We start from the raw sequence: 8,345 nt of genomic DNA on the forward strand, positions 1-8,345 counted from the left end.
TATTAATTTCTAATGGTTTCCGGGAATTAATAAAGTGTTCGTTGTACGATTTCGTGGTTCCAGGGTGAAGTGGAATTATTTTCGGACGAATAATTATTCGAAGTGCACCTTTTAGGGGGTTACGAAGTTTGACTTTTTATATGTTTAGATTCTGTGAGAGCTTCCTTCACGGAAATCGTAGAGCGCGTCGATACGAGTTCGTGGACATGCGGAACGCGGAAATCGGAGTTCGTATGAAGAAGTTATGACCGTCGGAAAAACTTTCCATTTTGGTATATATGGGATTTTTCCGGAAAAATATCAGAAAAATCTGACTTTCCATTTTGGGAAAGTTTTCTCTTTTCTCTCTCCCCGAGCCCGCGTCGCACCTTCCACTTCGCCGGCTTCGTTCTTCCTCCTCCGGCCACCATAGGACTCGACCCAAGGTGGGTTGTGTTCGCCTTGATGCCCTCTACACGTCTGTGGAAGCAATCGAAGGTGGGTCGAGCTGTAGCTCGTGCTACGACGTCGAGAAAAGTCCGAGAAGTGGTTGGAATCGCATCAATTCGCCGACTTCCATTCTCCCAGCTCCGGCCACCTTTGGCCGTGGTTCCAAAAGAGATTTTGCACTCCAAGGGACGTAGATCATTTCCCCCCAAGGTGGGTTGCATCGATTTCATCTGTGGAGATCGAATTGGAGCGAATTCAAAACTAGGGTTCATCGGATCCGTCGGCTTCTAAGGTAAAATTCGACCGATTGGTTTATAATTGGACTTTGGTGTAGTTATGAAAGTTTCAATTGGAGTTGAGATGAAGAACTTTGATGTTGGAAGTTTTGTCAAATTTTGACTTTGGTTTGGTGGCGGTGCCGCCACTGTGGTGGTGGGTTCCGGCGGCTTCCGGCCACCTCTGGGGCAGTTTCTGCTCCTCAGTGCGATCTACTCGTCGATACGAGCATTTCGATATATAGTTTGTAATTTTTGGAAATCGTATGAGCATGTTATGAATTTTTCAAGTTTTAGGATTTTCAGTTCGATCCGTGAGGATTCGACCGTCCAATTGACTTGTAGTTTTGTTATATTGATCGTATAAGTATTCCGGAGGCCTCGGGTGGTCTCGGAAGAAGTTTCGCCTCGATTGGCATTACTTTTGGGGATTTATGTTCAACGGGGGTTTGAACTTTAATCGTTTTCGATCCGTATACCAAGTTGTGATGCATTTTACTTAGGTGATTGATGGAGTGTGTTCTGTACTTTATCTCGGCTGTAAGAGAAGACGCAGTGGGATTTAGAGGTGAGTAAATCTCACGTGGTTCATTTACGAACGGATTTATTTATTATTCGGAATTACTTGTTTAATTGTTAAATCATTTTCGAAACAAATTATTTGTTTTAAAATATATGAACTTGATCGACAATGGTTCATGGGTAAGTAAAACAATGTTTTGATATAAAATGATTTTCGAAAGGAATAATTTATAAAACTATAGTTGGTATTAGTGGTCATTCCTGCGTGAATGACTACGTATATATATATTTACGTGGAATATATATATTGATTGGCGTGTTATCGAGTGATGAGATGATTGGAATGGATTGATTATTATTCAAGCTTTTATTTCCGCACGTAAGATGTTGAATAATGAATTGTTGAACATGTGGTGAGAAAGCTATCCTGTATGTTACGAATTTTGGATTTAGGGTCGACGTAGTGACCGGTATGAGGGAATCGGATGCTCTAATCTTAGGCGGATGATGGGCTACGATTAGTTGAGGGAATCAGATGCTCTAATCTTAGGCGGTGACGGGCTACGATTGAGGTAACGATGTCGAGTTTTGAAATGAGTTATTTTGTGAGATGGTGTATTCGGAGTTGAAGGGTGAAGTCTTGGTTTTACCCTGAGTTGTTGATTTCTTTAATTAATTTCGTTTTTCATTTCTATTGTTTGGTTTCTTTTTCTCTTCTATGATTGATTTTTAGTTAATCTCCTGAACTAAGTTATATGCAGGGATTACTGCTTTTTGAATTGTTTGTTTTAATGTAATTCCCTGAACTAAATTTCATGCAAGGATTACTATGATTTTGATTATTTGTTTTAATGTAATCTCCTGAACTAAGTTATATGCAGGGATTACTGTTCTTTTTGAATTGTTTGTTTTAATGTAAATTCCTGAACTAAACTCCATGCAGGGATTTATATGATTTCTATTGTTTGTTTTTAATGTGATCTCCTGAACTAAGTTTCCATGCAGGGATTACTGATTTTACTTAATTCAATTGTAAGTGCGGTTGTGGTTTGAGACTTGTAGTGAGTTGTGAATGAGTTGTGAGGTCATCGTTTTGACAAATGCTTTATGTTGAGGGGAAGTGAGTGTGATTTGTCATTGAGATGATATGATATGAACTTGATGTTTGGTTGTGTTTTGTGGAATCAAATATTGTTGCTTTAATTATCTCACGAATTGAGAAATTATAAGCATGAGTGACGTGAGTCATTTTAATTGAGTTTACTCATACGGGCTGAAAAGCTTACCGGGTTTGTTGTTTACATTCCCGGTGCACTATTCTATGGTATAGGGGTTATTGTGCAGGTTAAAATATCGGGTGATCGTTATAGAAGCTGAGGTTGACTTTCCGTCACGTGGGTGTAGAAGGGCGCTTATACTTGTAGTCTTCCGCTGTGTAGTGAGTTGGTGGGTTACACGTTGAATTGATATTCAGTTTAATTTGTAAACTATTGTAATGTAATATGTGACTCTAAAGAACGAGTCGGTATTGACATTGTGAGTTCAGTTTGTTTGTTGCTTAGTTTATTTAAAAAAAAATTTCTATGTGTTTTTCTTGTGCTTGTTAAGTTATCGCGTTCGGATTTGAATTTAATTATTCAAAATTCGGGGCGTGACAATAACATAGTTGATAAAATAATGACACATTAGTCACACCAAAATATTTTTATTTGGCTCAATGAAATTTTTAGTTCATGATACAGTATACAATAGTATACTTATGGTTGATTAATACAGCATAAGTCAGGTGGAAATTTCATCACCAATATATAGAGAAAAATTCAGCTACTGTCCCCAAACTATTTTGCCAAGGCCAATTTGATACCCGAACTCTCAAAAGTATCAATGTGATACCCAAAGACCTAAATTGGTATCAACGTGATACTTCCGTCAAAATTTTCAGACGGCGCCGTCTGATTGCTGACGTGGCAAGCACGTGGGTCCAAAAAAAAAAGTGAAATGACCAATTTACCCTTTTTTTTTAATAGAAAAATTCATCTATCGTCCCCAAACTATTTTGCCAAGACCAATTTGATGCCCAAACTCTCAAAAGTATCAATGTGATACCCAAAGACTTAAATTGGTATCAATGTGATACCTCCGTCCAAAATTTCTGACAGCGCCGTATGTTTGCTGACATGGCAAGCACGTAGGTCTCAAAAAAAGTGAAATGACCAATTTACCTTTTTTTTTTTTTTGTTAATTCATTTTTTTCCTTTTCTTTTCATTTCTTTTTCTTCCTTCTTCTTCTTCTTCTTCTTCTTAGGGTTTCGCGGTGCCAAGCAGCTTGGGGCTGAAGCTTCAAATCGAACCCGATACCGATCGAAGAACCTGCTGGTGCTGAGATGATCAACGACCCGTCGGCGTAAATTGGGCCCGCCGAGTTGTTGAGCGAGACGAGGCGTTCAGCCGGAAGGTACCGTGAGAGAGTGGTCGTCGAGGCGGAGTATGTAAGGTCTCCGAATAGAAGGCGGTCCAGTTCTAGGGATGCCATTTTAGCTATTCTTCTTCTTCTTCTCTCTCCTCCTCTCTCTCTCTCTTCTCCTTCTCCGCCCAAACCATCACTAACGCCGCCGAGATCCTCTCCAATTCCTGCTACAAATCCATCTCGGCGGCGTTAGTGATGGTTTGGGCGGAGGAGAATGAGAGGAGAGAGAGAGAAGAAGAAGAAGAAGAAGAATAGCTAGAATGGCATCCCTAGAACTGGACCGCCTTCCATTCGGAGACCGTACATACTCTGCCTCGACGGTCACTCTCTCACAGTACCTTCCGGCTGAACGCCTCGTCTCGCTCAACAGCTCGACGGCCCCAATTTACGCGGACGGGTCGTTGATCATCTCAGCACCAGCAGGTTCTTCGACCGGTATTGGGTTCGATTGGAAGCTTCAGCCCCAAGCTGCTTGGCGCCACGAAACCCTAAGAAGAAGAAGAAGAAGAAGAAGAAGGAATCATGTTGATACCAATTTAGGTCTTTGGGTATCACATTGATACTTTTGAGAGTTCGGGTATCAAATTGGCCTTGGCAAAATAGTTTGGGGACGGTAGATGAATTTTTCTAAAAAAAAAAAGGGTAAATTTGTCAGTTCACTTTTTTTTGGGACCCACGTGTGCTTACCAAGTCAGCAAACAGACGGCGCCGTTAGAAAATTTTGACGGAAGTATCACGTTGATACCAATTTAGGTCTTTGGGTATCACATTGATACTTTTGAGAGTTCGGGTATCAAATTGGCCTTGGCAGCATAGTTTGGGGACGGTACCTGAATTTTTCTCCAATATATATAATGGTATTCCATATAGGTAACATAATATGAGCTCAGTTGGAGCCATCAATCAAGATCTGCAGCTCTTGAAATGATTGTTACCTTAGTTTTCTGAAGCATTAATTATGAAAAATTATCAACAATTGCAATGGATCATGTCCATAATTGCATTATATGCAAGATAAATGTGTTTGTCATTATGTTTATCATGAACATTCATAGTTCAAATTGAATTTCTTGATGAACACGTGGTTCATATTATTGTTTGACAATGAAAACACATGCCAAAATGATATACTCAAGGATCATAATCTCATCAAATTTCATATTTTACGCAAAGCATTGAGCTAGCTGGAGTCTTCACAATTAGAAACTTGTTCTAAAAGTGGAGTGAACAGAGGTTCACATGTACTCATAAACTCTGCCCTGACATAATCGGAGATCAAGAAACAAGAGGTTTCGATCAATTTGATTGTATAACAATCAGTGGAGGAATTTTAAGTCCTCATATAATTGGATCAAGAAAAATGTAGTTTCGATCTCATTATAAATTGACAATTTACTATCAAATTATCAGATCAAATAATAAGAGGAAATCAAATTGAAGTCGTCAAACTCATAAAAATACATACCTCGATTCTGTTGGAAATATAATTAATATTGTTGATATCAATTGGTGAGTACCATATGCCAAAATAGAGACAGATTCATTTATAGTCAGTAATTGATACATGCATTAATATAACATTATAACAAAATAATCAAAAATCTGTTGTAGTATAATTCAGGATATTTGGCTCTCGCCCAAAAAGATCTGGGTTCAAGTCCCAGGAATAGAAAAATATTTTATTATATTTTTCACAAAAAAAAAACGAAATAATCATAAAAGGTAGATATAAGTAATTTAATATAATCATTATGTACATAAGACAGAAATAATCATAAGTAGCAAATAAATGTCGTTGAATATAACCATTATGTACATAACTACTATTATGAATATATGACAGAAATAATCAAGTAACAAATAATGAATATTAAATATAATGATTACACATATAATAGCACATGTATATAAATATAATCAATGTACATAATTAAATGTAGTTATTATACGTCATCAAATGTAATCAAATGTAGTCAAACATAATCATATAAGGTAATCAATATTGTAATTAATATGACCATAAAGAAGAAAAAAAAAATCCTTTTTTCAACTCCAAATTGAGAAAACATAACTAACGAAACAAAACTAAGGGAGACTAAAAAAAATGCCAAAACATAGGTTGAAAATTTTATCGGTGCCAAGAACACCGCCGCTGATCATGTCATCAACATGTTGTCCATTGTCCAAAAAAAAAATCAAAGATGTTGAACTTGCTATGTTCACTGACAGGTTCTCCACATAATTTTAGTTGGGAGGTAATCTGATGTATAGCGGAATTGAAATCATTGACAAAGTTGAAGTTCTGAAGGCGCAAATGCGTAAATTCATATCGCGCTCTAGTTAGAACAATGGTTTTCTAGTGAGCAAATCGATCAGCCAATACTTGCCAAAGATCAAGCGGGTCTTTCACCGTAAGGTACTCATCTTTTAGGCTCTTGTCAAAATGATGACGCAAGAAAATCATAGCCTTGGCGCGATCTTGCACAGATGACTTATTGCCAACTTTGATGGCATCTCCAAGGTTGTTAGCCATAAGGTGAATTTCGGCATCAAGAAACCAGCTCAAATAGTTCTTCCCAGAAATTTCAAGAGGATTAAAGTCCAATTTTGTTAGATGCGTCATCTTTCTACAAAGAGAAAAGACGAGATATATCAGGATCCATAAGTATTAGAATTATACGTTCTATGAACAATGATAGAAAATTCATATATGAAATAAAGGTTTTGAAGTGTTCATAAATATGAACAATGGATCCCATATGAAAACACGAGAAAAACATTCGTGTGATGTCTGTAGAGCCATAGGTCTAAGACTACTCGGTCAGCGGACTCGAGTCTTGACTATTGGAACAATGGTTCCCAAAGTCGAATATGAAACATAAATCTCAACAATTACATTATATAAAAGATACATACAAATATATATAAATGACCTGCATAAAAAAATTGATGTTCATATGTAATAGGAACAAAGATGATAAACATGAAACACATATCTGTTATGTGATAATATAAGATATCTATGTAAACATGAAGCAATTCGTTGAGAATGAGAGAAAAACTCATAGATCATTAGCCTTGGTCATAGGGAACTATGTTGCACATAAACTTGCAGAACATCATGGAGTTTAAGGAGAAGAAGAAATAAGAGTAAAAGCGTGCTGATAACGTGTTATAAACTAGAGAATAAGAGAGATAGAATAGAGAAACAAAACATAGGAGGAGGTAGAAATGTGTATTATTCATTCTTATCGACCCCTTTATATAGGAGTTGAGTTTACATCTTAAGGACATAAAAGATGAGAATTTACGTGGACAACCACATATTTATAATATTTACAACACATCTAAATTTTTCTAATTTTTTGATATCTGCTTAGACAAATTTAATATTGAGTGAAGCCGAGTCTGACTCAAATCCGAGCTCATTCTATAATAAGCGGAGTGGAGCTGAGTAGGCCTGGCAACATGTGGGTATTGTCACACCCCCAAACCCGAGACCAATATTATATTGAAATATGGTACCCGAATTCGTGATGTGAGTTATTACAAATAAAACTTCCTCAAAGAATAAATTTAAAGTAAAACAATTTGTAAATAAGTCTGAATAGTACTTTTATTAGGAATTGAAATTATTATTTTTACAATACTGAAGTTGAACAAAAATATATTACATTATTTCTCTTGAAATAGTAGTAGAAAATAAAACATTCATTTATTTAGAAAATCGCCCCTTTTTCCCCAAGCGTCTACTCGTTACCTGAAAACAAGAAGGTGTAGCATCATGAGCAACACAAGCCCAGTAAGTACACAACTTACATTCTTATATTAATGTGTCTTATAAGAAATCAAACTTGGACAACCAAGTTAAAATGTCCCAAGAACCATTTATAAGTTCATACGAATTCTTAAATATGTATATGTATACACACAATACACACACACATATATATACAAATATATTCATTCGTGTGAATGGTTTATGAGACTGGTAATAAATCACTTAATCACATCTCCTTATTGAACCAGCAAATATTGCAGCATTAATATGTGAAATAAACTTTAAGCAATACATGCTTGATTCTCTTTTCACTTAGCACCATAACATAATATTGATAATATATATCGCAGACAGATATTTGATCAAAATAATATAAGTACACTTCTCTTCTTAGTGAATTTTCGGATTAACTGGTAACAATTCATAAATACAAGTGCTAGGGTCCAACGTACTATACCCAAGCACAAGTAAGCCAGGTTGACTGGTAACAAATCACAAATCCACATACTAGGGTCCAACGTACTATACCCAAAGTACGGGAAAGCCGCAGCATACTAGGGTCCAACGTACTATACCCAAGTATGTATACTCAAAGTAAGCACCCTTCCTAAGAGTATAATAGTGCACTATCTGTAGGGACTAGGGCCCAAGGCTAACTTCCACATAACACCAAAACACGTTTACCAGTAATTCACTTAAGCACGGGGTAGTACTAATCACCCGGCTTCACAACTGTACTTCTCAAACATAATCAAATTCACAACATACAATCTTTATGAATTATAGATCATAATATATGTATATGTACTCACACATATAGATACATATACTTAGGAATAATCTCATATGAAAACATGTATAACATAATTGT

Source organism: Rosa rugosa, chromosome 2 (genome assembly GCF_958449725.1).
Source record: "Rosa rugosa chromosome 2, drRosRugo1.1, whole genome shotgun sequence".
NCBI classification, from domain to species: domain Eukaryota; kingdom Viridiplantae; phylum Streptophyta; class Magnoliopsida; order Rosales; family Rosaceae; genus Rosa; species Rosa rugosa.